This window comes from Ranitomeya variabilis, chromosome 1 (assembly GCF_051348905.1).
Source record: "Ranitomeya variabilis isolate aRanVar5 chromosome 1, aRanVar5.hap1, whole genome shotgun sequence".
Taxonomy (NCBI): domain Eukaryota; kingdom Metazoa; phylum Chordata; class Amphibia; order Anura; family Dendrobatidae; genus Ranitomeya; species Ranitomeya variabilis.
In genome coordinates, this window is record NC_135232.1 from 1,110,383,291 (window position 1) to 1,110,398,749 (window position 15,459).

Below are 15,459 nucleotides of genomic sequence, written 5' to 3' on the forward strand. Positions count from 1 at the left end.
TCAAAAAAACCCGCCAAACCCAGTTCATGGATAGTAACAATACCAAAACCTTCAAGATTGAAAATAAAATCTCCTGTTTCTCAACGGGGGTTATATATATTATTATTTGCCCGTGTAAGAAACTATATGTGGGTCGAACCAAACGGGAACTCAGGGTACGCATTAAAGAGCACCTTACCAACATCCAGAAGGGATATATGGGACATCCCTTATCACGACACTTTGCGGAGCACCATGGAAAGAAAGTAAAGGATATAGTCTTCTGTGGCATCCAGAAAATCCAGCCGAACGCCAGGAAAGGCGACTTTCTCAAGCAGATGTCAAGGATTGAGTCCCAATGGATTTTTACACTGGATAGTTTAGCTCCGAGGGGTCTCAATCACGAGCTAGAATTATACGCCTTTTAAAGTGATGGCTTTTTAAGTAATTTCACACATTCCAACCCAGGGATTCCATCCCTTTGTCACAGTCCACCTACTCCCCCTCCCCCCCTCTCCCCCCCCTTTTTTCAACTTGTCATCATTACTCCAACCCTCTTCCCCCTCCCTGTACATCAGTTGTGGGGTGTCCATGCGCCTCCATCTATCCCCATAATAGGGATACACATTTATGTGTAGGGATTATCACCACATTTTTCCCACACACACCTCCATCCATCCCCGTAATAGGGATGCCATTTATTTATAGGAGTTACCACGTCAGCGCTCCCCATAATAGGGGCGCATGTGGATTAGGGGGCATAAACTTTTTGGGGGGGCTTGTGTAAATATTACTATCAACCAAGCAATAGGCTAGTACATCTGCAGGTACCGGAATGGTGTTCCCCTCCTGTTGCTATTATCCTGACACAGCCATATGAGCACCTTCCTTTTTAAGTATATTTTTTACATATTTTCAAGTTTTCATTTTTTATCCTTAGCAAGTCGTTTTACAAATACCGGAAACCTGTTGCTCCTGCAACAAAAGGTACCCGTTTTTAACAAATATCACCTGTTTTTAATAAATATCACCTGTTTTTAACTTCGTTTTTAACTTTATATTGCCAATAAAGTATTCTTTTATCAGCAACCACGTATTCAAGTGGCAGCAATGGATTTAATGTCCTATACTAGCCATACCCCTAATGAAACAAATGTATATAGGCACATATATATACAAAACTTCATTCTTCATATTACCCAAAGCACATACACCATTTGTCCGATGCAATTCTTATGTGGAGGCGGACCTAGGACGGGGCGATACCTTATTTTGCAGCATATATAAGGAGCGAAAGTATCTACAGGCGGTAACCCTGATGAAGAAGGCCGAGCACCTTCGAAACGCGTTGGTTAGACGCCACCCTTTTTGGCTCCAACGCCGCTCTGTACCATAGTGACGTCACTGTTCAGGCACCTACGAGCCGGCGTTAGCGGCCATTTTTTCTTCTCCTCGCGGTTACCAGGGACGCCTTCGGCCGGGGCTCCCAGGTACCGCTATTGCTGCAATACCCGCTGCTATCATCCCTCGTCCTTCATAGACGCCGCACCGCACTCCACAGCGGACGCCAGACAGGACACTGGAGCGGCTTAGCTATCACAACTAGGTAAGCACCGTCTATACAGCCCATATAGACATATATATGCTAGATAGCAAGCCCGCATGTCACGCACAGCAGGTCTATATTGGATAGTGATCTGGACACTTTCTATCACACATTGTTATTAACCCCTGTTGCCCATTACTACTGAACACGCACCCCCGAGCGCGGTCCCTCATATCCATATTGTGATATTCTAGCGCACAAGTTCAAACAGTTGCCATTACTACAGGTAATGAGGGGAGGACAGAGGAGCCTCTTAAAGAAGAAGTTACAGGTCTGTAAGAGCCAGAAATCTTGCATGTTTGTAGGTGACCAAATACTTATTTTCCACCATAATTTGGTGGTACATAAGGCTGGTTTCACACTTGCGTTTTGATCTGCAGCGTTTTAGCGCTAAAAAACGAATGCGTTTTTTTCTATACTTAACATTAAAAACGCATGCGTTTTTTAGCATCCGTTTTGATGCGTTTTCGGCAACACATGCGTTTTTTGACGCGTGCGTTTAGTTGCAGAAATGCAACCTGTAGTAATTTCTAGCGGTGTTTTTTTGCTGCAAAAAAACGCATGCGTTTATTCGCGGCAAAAAATGTATTGCTGTCTATGTAAACGCATGCGTTTTTAAGCACATGCTTTTGCATGCGTTTTTAAACGCATGCGTTTCTATACAAAAACACAAGAAAACACACAAAAAAAACAAGAAAACCCTAACCCTTGGGTTACTAGGGATCCTAACCCTAAGGTTAGGATCCCTAGTAACCCTAGGGATCCTAACCCTAGGGATCCTAACCCTAACCCTAACCCTTAGGCTTAGGATCCTAACCCTTAGGGTTAGGATCCCTAGGGTAACGGTTAGGGTTAGGATCCCTAGTAACCCTAGGAATCCTAACCCTAACCATAAGCCTAACCTAGGGATCCTAACCCTAACCCTTAGGGTTAGGGTTAGGATCCTAACCCTTAGGGTTAGGGGTAGGGTTAGGGGTAGGGTTAGGGGTAGGGTTAGGGGTAGGGTTTGGATCCCTAGGGTTATGGTTAGGGTTAGGGTTTGGATCCCTTTATCACCTTGATGGTGGGGGGTGGCTTATCAGTGACCTGGTGACCAGGACATTCTTCTAATAAAAAGCTACCCCTAACCCTAGGGATCCTAACCCTAACCCTAGCTAATTCTATTAATAGTGGGTTTTCTAGTTGATTTTGATGATTGGCAGCTGTCACACACTTCTCAGCATGCATTTAAAAAACGCAAACGCAGGAAAAAACGCATGTAAACACTTCAAACCTCCACGTTTTTTTCTGCATGCAAAAACGCATGCGTCTAAAAAACGCAGCGTTTGAATGCGTTTACATGCGTTTTTTCACCACATGCGTTTTTTTTTTAAAACGCTGCAGATCAAAACGCAAGTGTGAAACCAGCCTAAAACTGCAAAAAAGTTTTAAAAATGTATGTATCCAATTAGTCATCTATACAGTGTAACATGGTTAGTGTTACATTACAGTGGTATTAACCTCCAAAAAACTTTCAAAAAATCTTTCTGGATTGAATTAGTCATCCATAGAGTTTAACGTGGTTAGTGTTACTGTCACGATTCCATCTCTCAGTGTGTTTGGAATGCAGTTATTGACAGCTCAGCCATCCAATCTTGTACAGGGGCGTGCTGAAGTTGTTGGTGTGTTTATTGACAGCTTGACTATCCAATCTGAGACTGGGAGGCACTGGCTGTGTCCAAGTGTTCATTATCCCAGGTGATTGCCATGCTACTTAACTGAGCTGTTTCTCTCAGACCTCTGCCAGACGTATATTCAGCTAATGAGGCTTGTTCTCTCTGTGCCTTGAGTTCTGTTTGCTTGATCTTTCGTTACCTGACCTTGGACCTCGTTCTGACAATCCTTCTGTTTTTTCTCTCCTCTCTGATCCATTATCCTCCTGGTATTCTGACCTCAGAATGTTACATGACCACGCTTTTGTCTCTTCCTTCTGTTTATGACATACCCTCCTGGCTTCAGATCTTGGACTCCATGACTATTCTGACTCACAGCTTGGCAGTGAGAAATGACTGGTGTCACATTACGTCTGGCTGACACGTTTTTCTTTTTCGCCAGTATGGATCTTGTTCACACGCTTTGTCACCAGGTGGCAAATTTGATGTATATGACTCAGGATCTGGTTAACGATTGCCAGAGTCTGGAGTCATCACAACATCAGTTGCAGGATTGTGAATTCTCAAAGGTTCTAGAATTTCCTCCAATACCTCATCCACTGGAGGGGATAAGGACCAGAGAAGAGATACCTGTGTCCCTGCTAGATCGGTTAGTCAGGGCCTTCCATCTAAAATTTCCTAGAAAGCCTGTGGGTCCAGTGCCCCCCCCCCAGAAGTGGGGGTTCTGTCGCGATTACACCTCTCAGTGTGTCTGGGATGCAGTTATTGACAGCTTAGCCATCCAGTTTGGTACAGGGGGTGCTGAAGCTGTCGGTGCTTTGATTAACAGCTCAATCAGCCAGGTGATTGCCATACTACTTTAACTGAGCTGTTTCTCTCAGACCTCTGCCAGACATACATTAAGCTAGTGAGGTTTCTTCTCTCTGTGCCTTGCATTCTGTATGCTTGATTTTTCGTTGCCTGACCTTGTTCTGATAATATGTCTGTTTAACCCCTTCTGCTTGAACCATTATCCTCCAGTATTCTGACCTCAGAACATTACTTGACAATGCTTTTGTCTCTTCCTTTTGTTTATGACGGTAGTATTATGGTGGTATATAACTGTAAAAAAAGTTCAAAACATTTCTCAGGATTCAATTAGTAATCCATACAGTGAAGTGTGGTTAGTGTTGCATACTGGCAACATGTTCGGGGCCCCCTCGAGACTCCACCCAGGCTCCACCCCAGCCCTGCCTCCACCTCTCATACCTTCCACAGTCCCACCGCCCACTCATAGAAAAACTCCACATCTGCACCATGTCCTCACCAATCACACATTAACAGTTCCCATCACCATATCACACATATAGCCAGCAGCTTTTGTTTTGGCCAAAAGATTTTTTAAGCCGCCACCACAACAAGGTAGATTCTTTTGGCCAGGCCCTTCTCTACTCTAACCTATTAAACATTTGCTAAAATATGCAATACAATTTAGTTATATTTTTATTCATTTTTCAATTTTTAAAATGACCAATAATATTACATACAAGGGACAAATACCACCGCATGATGACCAGAAACCATATAACCACCACAGTGACCAGATAATATCACATGCAAGGGACAAATACCACCGCACCATGTCCAGACCACATATTCCCACCACATGGTGACCAATAATACCACATACAAGGAACGAATACCACCACACTATGACCAGACCACATATTACCACCACATAGTGACCAAATAATAGCACATTCAAAGGACAAATACCATCACATCATGACCAGGCCACGTATTACCACCACATAGTGACCAAATAACAGCACGTACAAGGAACAAATACCACCACACCATGGCCGGACAACATATTACCACCATTTAGTGATTGAATACTACAATACTGATCATTAATAAAAAAAAACACAATACTAATGTCACCATAAGTGCCATTATACAGAGGAGATCTGTACTTAGTATGCAGTGTTCTGGTACAGGTAATACAGTGATTACCGGTGACATTATACACAGGAGTTCTGAATACAGTATCAGTGTACAGGTAATACAGTGATCACTGGTGACATTGTACTCAGGACCTCTGTATATAGTGTCAGTGTAAAGGTAATACAGTGATCACTGGTGACATTGTACACAGCACTGCTGTATATAGTCTACAGTGTATAGTGTCAGTGTACAGGTAACACACTGACTCACCAGTGACATCTCTAGGTGAAGTTCTTCATCTTCACTTTTCATCTTCATCCAGCACAGACCACCATCACTTCTTCCAGCCAGGGCACGTCTCTGCAGGAAATAACACAGTTACCTAGAGCTCCGCTTGCAAAACACATTGCTTAATTTTTTCTCAACTTCTACACTACACCAGTTGAAGAAAAAAAGGTGACGGTGTTGCTCTGCTCAGTAACAGGACCACCCCCCATTTAAAACAGTATCCTCAAAAAATAAAATAAATACCTCACTGCAGTAATAATATCCCTTAATTAGCCCCTATGGTAATAATATCCCCCCATCCTGGCACCAGTGTGTTTCATTCCTGGCTCCCGCCATATGTTCTCCAATCCTGCCCTCATGAGTATCCATACTGCCCCATGATCCTTCCCCATCTGTCACTTGATCCTGCCCCATCTGTCCCATGATCCTGCCCCATGATCCTGCCCCATCTGTCTCTATCGTATCCATCCTGCCCCATCTGTCTCCATCCTGCCCCCTGTGTTTCCATCCTGCCCCGTGTCTCTATCCTGCCCCATGTCTCCATCCTGCCCCCTGTGTTTTTATCCTGTGATTGGCTGGCAGCTTTTAATTATTGTCGTGCGGACCCACACAGCAATATAGTTTATCTGAACCTGTGTCTCGGTTCAGTTACTTCACCAGCAGAATCCTGCCACTGGGGCCCGATGAGCTGAAGAGACAGGGCCCGATGTGGGCCCCCTCTGCTCATCGGGCCCCCTACACCAGTCAGGGCTTACTGCCCTGATGGCGGCCCTGCATTACAGTGGTAATACTCTATAAAAAAAGTTCCAAAAATCTTTCTGCATTGAATTAGTAATTCGTGTAGTGTAACTTGCTAGTGTTACATTACGGTGGTATTAACCTCCACAAAAAAGTGATCCAAAAATCTTTCTTAGTATACAGCTTCATATACAGATTAGGAGCCTATAAGTAGCTAATAGTCACACTTTGTATTCGCTCATGTGAATATAAGGCTATGTGCACATGTCAGGATTTCTTGCAGAAATTTCCTGAACAAAACCGGACATTTTCTGCAAGAAATCCGCATGCGTTTTTTGCGAGTTTTTCTCGCTTTTTTGTGCGTTTTTTTTGCTGATTTTTTGCGGATTTTTCCGGAGGTTCCCAATGCAATAATATAGTGGAAAATCCACACAAAAAAATCCACAAAATTAATGAGCATGCTGCATTTGTTACCGCGATGCGTTTTTTTTGAGGAAAAAAACACGCAACATATGCACAAAAATTGCGGAATGCATTCTAAATGATTGGATGCATATGTATGCTTTTTTATGTGTTTTTATTGCGTTTTTACAGTGAAAAAAACGCGAAGAAACGCAAAAAATACGGAACGTGTGCACACAGCCTTAGTGTTAGAAAAAGGAATACTCTATAGGTTTAGCACCAGGGGAATATAAGAGCAAAAGGAAAAAAGTGCACAAAGAACGAAAAACAATTGACAAAAGTTTATTTAGTAGAAAAGTATATATGAAGAATTACATACATGAAAAGCAAAGAGAAAAATGAGTGAGTCAGCCAGTAGATGGCAGCGCAACACTGCAAGAAATCAAAAATAGTATAAGTGATAGAGGAGGAGGAAGTGTTAAACTGCATCAATTCATTATTATTATTATTACTATTATTTGTATTACGGTTTATGTATCCACTCTCCGTTGTATGATTTGATAAAGTTTAACACTTATTGATCTATCAATCGTACATTTTTTTTTACATCTCCTCTTGCTGTGCTGCGGTGCAATCCACTGGCTGACTCATTCGTTTTATCCTTGATTTTTTATGTACTATAGTAGTTATATTCATGCAAATAGGAGCAGTATTATAGTAGTTATATTCATGCAAATAGGAGCAGTATTATAGTAGTTATATTCTTGTACATAGGAGCAGTATTATAGTAGTTATATTCTTGTACATAGGGGCAGTATTATAGTAGTTATATTCTTGTACATAGGGGCAGTATTATAGTAGTTATATTCTTGTACATAGGAGCAGTATTATAGTAGTTATATTCTTGTACATAGGTTCAGTATTATAGTAGTTATATTCTTGTACATAGGGGCAGTATTATAGTAGTTATATTCTTGTACATAGGGGCAGTATTATAGTAGTTATATTCTTGTACATAGGGGCAGTATTATAGTAGTTATATTCATGCAAATAGGAGCAGTATTATAGTAGTTATATTCTTGTACATAGGAGCAGTATTATAGTAGTTATATTCATGCAAATAGGAGCAGTATTATAGTAGTTATATTCTTGTACATAGGGGCAGTATTATAGTAGTTATATTCTTGTACATAGGGGCAGTATTATAGTAGTTATATTCATGCAAATAGGAGCAGTATTATAGTAGTTAAATTCTTGTACATAGAGGCAGTATTATAGTAGTTATATTCATGCAAATAGGAGCAGTATTATAGTAGTTATATTCTTGTACATAGGAGCAGTATTATAGTAGTTATATTCTTGTACATAGGGGCAGTATTATAGTAGTTATATTCTTGTACATAGGGGCAGTATTATAGTAGTTATATTCATGCAAATAGGAGCAGTATTATAGTAGTTATATTCTTGTACATAGAGGCAGTATTATAGTAGTTATATTCATGCAAATAGGAGCAGTATTATAGTAGTTATATTCTTGTACATAGGGGCAGTATTATAGTAGTTATATTCTTGTACATAGGGGCAGTATTATAGTAGTTATATTCTTGTACATAGGAGCAGTATTATAGTAGTTATATTCTTGTACATAGGGGCAGTATTATAGTAGTTATATTCTTGTACATAGGAGCAGTATTATAGTAGTTATATTCTTGTACATAGGAGCAGTATTATAGTAGTTATATTCTTGTACATAGGAGCAGTATTATAGTAGTTATATTCTTGTACATAGGGGCAGTATTATAGTAGTTATATTCTTGTACATAGGAGCAGTATTATAGTAGTTATATTCTTGTACATAGGAGCAGTATTATAGTAGTTATATTCTTGTACATAGGAGCAGTATTATAGTAGTTATATTCTTGTACATAGGAGCAGTATTATAGTAGTTATATTGTACACAGGAGCAGTATTATAGTAGTTATATTCTTGTATATAGGAGCAGTATTATAGTAGTTATATTCTTGTACATAGGAGCAGTATTATAGTAGTTATATTCTTGTACATAGGGGCAGTATTATAGTAGTTATATTCTTGTACATAGGAGCAGTATTATAGTAGTTATATTCTTGTACATAGGAGCAGTATTATAGTAGTTATATTCTTGTACATAGGAGCAGTATTATAGTAGTTATACTCTTGTACATAGGAGCAGTATTATAGTAGTTATATTCTTGTACATAGGGGCAGTATTATAGTAGTTATATTCTTGTACATAGGAGCAGTATTATAGTAGTTATATTCTTGTACATAGGAACAGTATTATAGTAGTTATATTCTTGTACATGGGGGCAGTATTATAGTAGTTATATTCTTGTACATAGGGGCAGTATTATAGTAGTTATATTCTTGTACATAGGGGCAGTATTATAGTAGTTATATTCTTGTACATAGGGGCAGTATTATAGTAGTTATATTCTTGTACATAGGAGCAGTATTATAGTAGTTATATTCTTGTACATAGGAGCAGTATTATAGTAGTTATACTCTTGTACATAGGAGCAGTATTACAGTAGTTATACTCTTGTACATAGGGGCAGTATTATAGTAGTTATATTCTTGTACATAGGAGCAGTATTATAGTAGTTATATTCTTGTACATAGGGGCAGTATTATAGTAGTTATATTCTTGTACATAGGAGCAGTATTATAGTAGTTATATTCTTGTACATAGGAGCAGTATTATAGTAGTTATATTCTTGTACATAGGAGCAGTATTATAGTAGTTATATTCTTGTACATAGGAGCAGTATTATAGTAGTTATATTCTTGTACATGGGGGCAGTATTATAGTAGTTATATTCTTGTACAGGTCCTTCTCAAAAAATTAGCATATAGTGTTAAATTTCATTATTTACCATAATGTAATGATTACAATTAAACTTTCATATATTATAGATTCATTATCCACCAACTGAAATTTGTCAGGTCTTTTATTGTTTTAATACTGATGATTTTGGCCTACAACTCCTGATAACCCAAAAAACCTGTCTCAATAAATTAGCATATTTCAACCATCCAATCAAATAAAAGTGTTTTTTAATAACAAACAAAAAAAACCATCAAATAATAATGTTCAGTTATGCACTCAATACTTGGTCGGGAATCCTTTGGCAGAAATGACTGCTTCAATGCGGCGTGGCATGGAGGCAATCAGCCTGTGACACTGCTGAGATGTTATGGAGGCCCAGGATGCTTCAATAGCGGCCTTAAGCTCATCCAGAGTGTTGGGTCTTGCGTCTCTCAACTTTCTCTTCACAATATCCCACAGATTCTCTATGGGGTTCAGGTCAGGAGAGTTGGCAGGCCAATTGAGCACAGTAATACCATGGTCAGTAAACCATTTACCAGTGGTTTTGGCACTGTGAGCAGGTGCCAGGTCGTGCTGAAAAATGAAATCTTCATCTCCATAAAGCATTTCAGCCGATGGAAGCATGAAGTGCTCCAAAATCTCCTGATAGCTAGCTGCATTGACCCTGCCCTTGATGAAACACAGTGGACCAACACCAGCAGCTGACATGGCACCCCACACCATCACTGACTGGGTACTTGACACTGGACTTCAGGCATTTTGGCATTTCCTTCTCCCCAGTCTTCCTCCAGACTCTGGCACCTTGATTTCCGAATGACATGCAAAATTTGCTTTCATCAGAAAAAAGTACTTGGGACCACTTAGCAACAGTCCAGTGCTGCTTCTCTGTAGCCCAGGTCAGGCGCTTCTGCCGCTGTTTATGGTTCAAAAGTGGCTTTACCTGGGGAATGCGGCACCTGTAGCCCATTTCCTGCACACGCCTGTGCACGGTGGCTCTGGATGTTTCCACACCAGACTCAGTCCACTGCTTCCTCAGGTTCCCCAAGGTCTGGAATCGGTCCTTCTCCACAATCTTCCTCAGGGTCCGGTCACCTCTTCTCGTTGTACAGCGTTTTCTGCCACATTGTTTCCTTCCAACAGACTTACCATTGAGGTGCCTTGATACAGCACTCTGGGAACAGCCTATTTGTTGAGAAATTTCTTTCTGGGTCTTACCCTCTTGCTTGAGGGTGTCAATGATGGCCTTCTTGACATCTGTCAGGTCGCTAGTCTTACCCATGATGGGGGTTTTGAGTAATGAACCAGGCAGGGAGTTTTTAAAAGCCTCAGGTATCTTTTGCATGTGTTTAGAGTTAATTAGTTGATTCAGAAGATTAGGGTAATAGGTCGTTTAGAGAACCTTTTCTTGATATGCTAATTTATTGAGACAGGTTTTTTGGGTTATCAGGAGTTGTAGGCCAAAATCATCAGTATTAAAACAATAAAAGACCTGACAAATTTCAGTTGGTGGATAATGAATCTATAATATATCAAAGTTTAATTGTAATCATTACATTATGGTAAATAATGAAATTTAACACTATATGCTAATTTTTTGAGAAGGACCTGTACATAGGGGCAGTACTATAGTAGTTATATTCTTGTACATAGGAGCAGTATTATAGTAGTTATACTCTTGTACATAGGAGCAGTATTATAGTAGTTATACTCTTGTACATAGGGGCAGTATTATAGTAGTTATATTCTTGTACATGGGGGCAGTATTATAGTAGTTATATTCTTGTACATAGGGGCAGTATTATAGTAGTTATATTCTTGTACATAGGAGCAGTATTATAGTAGTTATATTCTTGTACATAGGGGCAGTATTATAGTACTTATATTCATGCAAATAGGAGCAGTATTATAGTAGTTATGTTATTGTACATAGGGGCAGTATTATAGTAGTTATATTCTTGTACATGGGGGCAGTATTATAGTAGTTATATTCTTGTACATAGGGGGCAGTATTATAGTAGTTATGTTATTGTACATAGGGGCAGTATTATAGTAGTTATATTCTTGTACATAGGGGCAGTATTATAGTAGTTATATTCCTGTACATAGGGGCAGTATTATCTACTATATAATTGTCTAAGGGTCACTTCCGTCTGTCTGTCTGTCCCGGATATTCATTGGTCACGGCCTCTGTCTGTCATGGAAATCCAAGTCGCCCACGACCATTGCCACGACCAATCATCGACGGGCACAGTCCGGCGGCAACATGGCCGCTCCTTCCTCCCCAGTCAGCGCTCACACAGGGTTAATGGCAGCGTTAACCGACCGCGTTATGCCGCGGTGTAACGCACTCGGTTACCGCTGCTATTAACCCTGTGTGACTAACTTTTTACTATTGATGCTGCCTATGCGGCATCAATAGTAAAAAGATCTAATGTTAAAAATAATAAAGAAAAATAAAAAATCGTTACATACTCACCGTCCGTCAGCCCCTCGGATCCAGAACCGGCCTTTCCCACTCGCGGCGCTCCGGTGACCGCTACATGCATTGCGGTCTCGCGAGATGATGACGTAGCGGTATCACGAGACAATGCACAATGCACTCTTGAGACCGGACCGCGCGAGGAGTGTCGATAACCACTTCGCTTGGATCCGGGGGCTCCGGAAGGTGAGTATATAACTATTTTTTATTTAAAATTCTTTTTTTTTTTACAGGGATATGATGCCCACATTGCTATATACTACGTGGGCTGTGCAATATACTATGTGGCTGTGCAATATACTACATGGGCTGTGCTATATACTACGTGGCTGTGCAATATACTGCCTGGCTCTGTGCTGTATACTACATGGGCTGGGCAATATACTACGTGGCGTGGCAATATACTATGTGGCTGGGCAATATACTACGTGGCTGCTGGGCAATATACTACGTGGCTGTGCTATATACTACGTGGCTGGGCAATATACTATGTGGCTGCTGGGCAATATACTACGTGGCTGTGCTATATACTACGTGGACAGGCATATTCTAGAATACCCGATGCGATAGAATTGGGCCACCATCTAGTAGTAGTTATATTCATGTAAATAGGAGCAGTATTATAGTAGTTATATTCTTGTATATAGGAGCAGTATTATAGTAGTTATATTCTTGTACATAGAGCAGTATTATAGTAGTTACATTCTTGTACATAGGGGCAGTATTATAGTAGTTATATTCCTGTACATAGGGGGCAGTATTATAGTAGTTACATTCTTGTACATAGGGGCAGTATTATAGTAGTTATATTCCTGTACATAGGGGGCAGTATTATAGTAGTTATATTCTTGTATATAGGAGCAGTATTATAGTAGTTATATTCTTGTACATAGGGGCAGTATTATAGTAGTTATATTCTTGTACATAGGGGCAGTATTATAGTAGTTATATTCCTGTACATAGGAGCAGTATTATAGTAGTTATATTCTTGTACATAGGAGCAGTATTATAGTAGTTATATTCTTGTACATAGGGAGCAGTATTATAGTAGTTATATTCTTGTACATAGGGGCAGTATTATAGTAGTTATATTCTTGTACATAGGAGCAGTATTATAGTAGTTATATTCTTGTACATAGGAGGCAGCATTATAGTAGTTATATTCTAGTATATAGGAGCAGTATTATAGTAGTTATATTCTTGTACAGAGGAGCAGTATTATAGTAGTTATATTCTTGTACATAGGAGCAGTATTATAGTAGTTATATTCTTGTACATAGGGGCAGTATTATAGTAGTTATATTCTTGTACATAGGAGGCAGCATTATAGTAGTTATATTCTTGTACATAGGAGGCAGCATTATAGTAGTTATATTCTAGTACATAGGAGCAGTATTATAGTAGTTATATTCTTGTACAGAGGAGCAGTATTATAGTAGTTATATTCTTGTACATAGGAGCAGTATTATAGTAGCTATATTCCTGTACATAGGGGCAGTATTATAGTAGTTATATTCTTGTACATAGGAGCAGTATTATAGTACTTATATTCATTAAAATAGGAGCAGTATTATAGTAGTTATATTCCTGTACATAGGGGGCAGTATTATAGTAGTTATATTCTTGTACATAGGCGCAGTATTATAGTAGTTATATTCCTGTACATAGGGGCAGTATTATAGTAGTTATATTCTTGTACATAGGAGCAGTATTATAGTAGTTATATTCTTGTACATAGGAGGCAGCATTATAGTAGTTATATTCTTGTACATAGGAGGCAGCATTATAGTAGTTATATTCTAGTACATAGGAGCAGTATTATAGTAGTTATATTCTTGTACAGAGGAGCAGTATTATAGTAGCTATATTCCTGTACATAGGGGCAGTATTATAGTAGTTATATTCTTGTACATAGGAGCAGTATTATAGTAGTTATATTCTTGTACATAGGAGCATTATTATAGTAGTTATATTCTTGTACATAAGAGCAGTATTATAGTACTTATATTCTTGTACAGAGGAGCAGTATTATAGTAGCTATATTCCTGTACATAGGGGCAGTATTATAGTAGTTATATTCTTGTACATAGGAGCAGTATTATAGTAGTTATATTCTTGTACATACGAGCAGTATTATAGTAGTTATATTCTTGTACATAGGGAGCAGTATTATAGTAGCTATATTCTTGTACATAGGGGCAGTATTATAGTACTTATATTCTTGTACAGATGAGCAGTATTATAGTAGCTATATTCCTGTACATAGGGGCAGTATTATAGTAGTTATATTCTTGTACATAGGAGCAGTATTATAGTAGTTATATTCTTGTACATAGGAGCAGTATTATAGTAGCTATATTCCTGTACATAGGGGCAGTATTATAGTAGTTATATTCTTGTACATAGGAGCAGTATTATAGTAGTTATATTCTTGTACATAGGAGCAGTATTATAGTAGTTATATTCCTGTACATAGGGGCAGTATTATAGTAGTTATATTCTTGTACATAGGGGCAGTATTATAGTAGTTATATTCTTGTACATAGGAGCAGTATTATAGTAGTTATATTCTTGTACATAGGGGGCAGTATTATAGTAGTTATATTCTTGTACATAGGAGCAGTATTATAGTAGTTATATTCTTGTACAGAGGAGCAGTATTATAGTAGTTATATTCTTGTACATAGGAGCATTATTATAGTAGTTATATTCTTGTACATAGGAGCAGTATTATAGTAGTTATATTCTTGTACATAGGGAGCAGTATTATAGTAGTTATATTCCTGTACATAGGGGCAGTATTATAGTAGTTATATTCTTGTACATAGGAGCAGTATTATAGTAGCTATATTCCTGTACATAGGGGCAGTATTATAGTAGTTATATTCTTGTACATAGGAGCAGTATTATAGTAGTTATATTCTTGTACATAGGAGCAGTATTATAGTAGTTATATTCTTGTACATAGGGAGCAGTATTATAGTAGTTATATTCCTGTACATAGGGGGCAGTATTATAGTAGTTATATTATTGTACATAGGGGCAGTATTATAGTAGTTATATTCTTGTACATGGGAGCAGTTTTATAGTAGTTATATTCTTGTACATAAGAGCAGTATTATAGTACTTATATTCTTGTACAAGGGAGCAGTTTTATAGTAGTAGGGATCAGATGCCATGCTATCACCGTAAGTAAAGTTCTATGTGAGGCTGTGAGCCCGGCTGTATCATCTCATTTCTTGACACCTTGTTGCAGTAATCACCCTTGAATGGTTTTTTTTCCAAAACAGATTTGTTTTTGCAACTTTCTATCATACTTTGTAAGATCTCTTCTTGGTCTTCATCGCTCCGTAGCTCCTCCTCAGGGGTGGGGCCATTTTCCTTAGTGCATAAATTAAATTATATATTCTCTGTCCTGTGATCAGGGCTCCGTGGGACTTGAACGGCATCTCTGTGCTCGCAAGCTGTTTCTTTACCCAGGATCCTCAGCCTACAATGATTTAGGAGAATTTAGTAATCT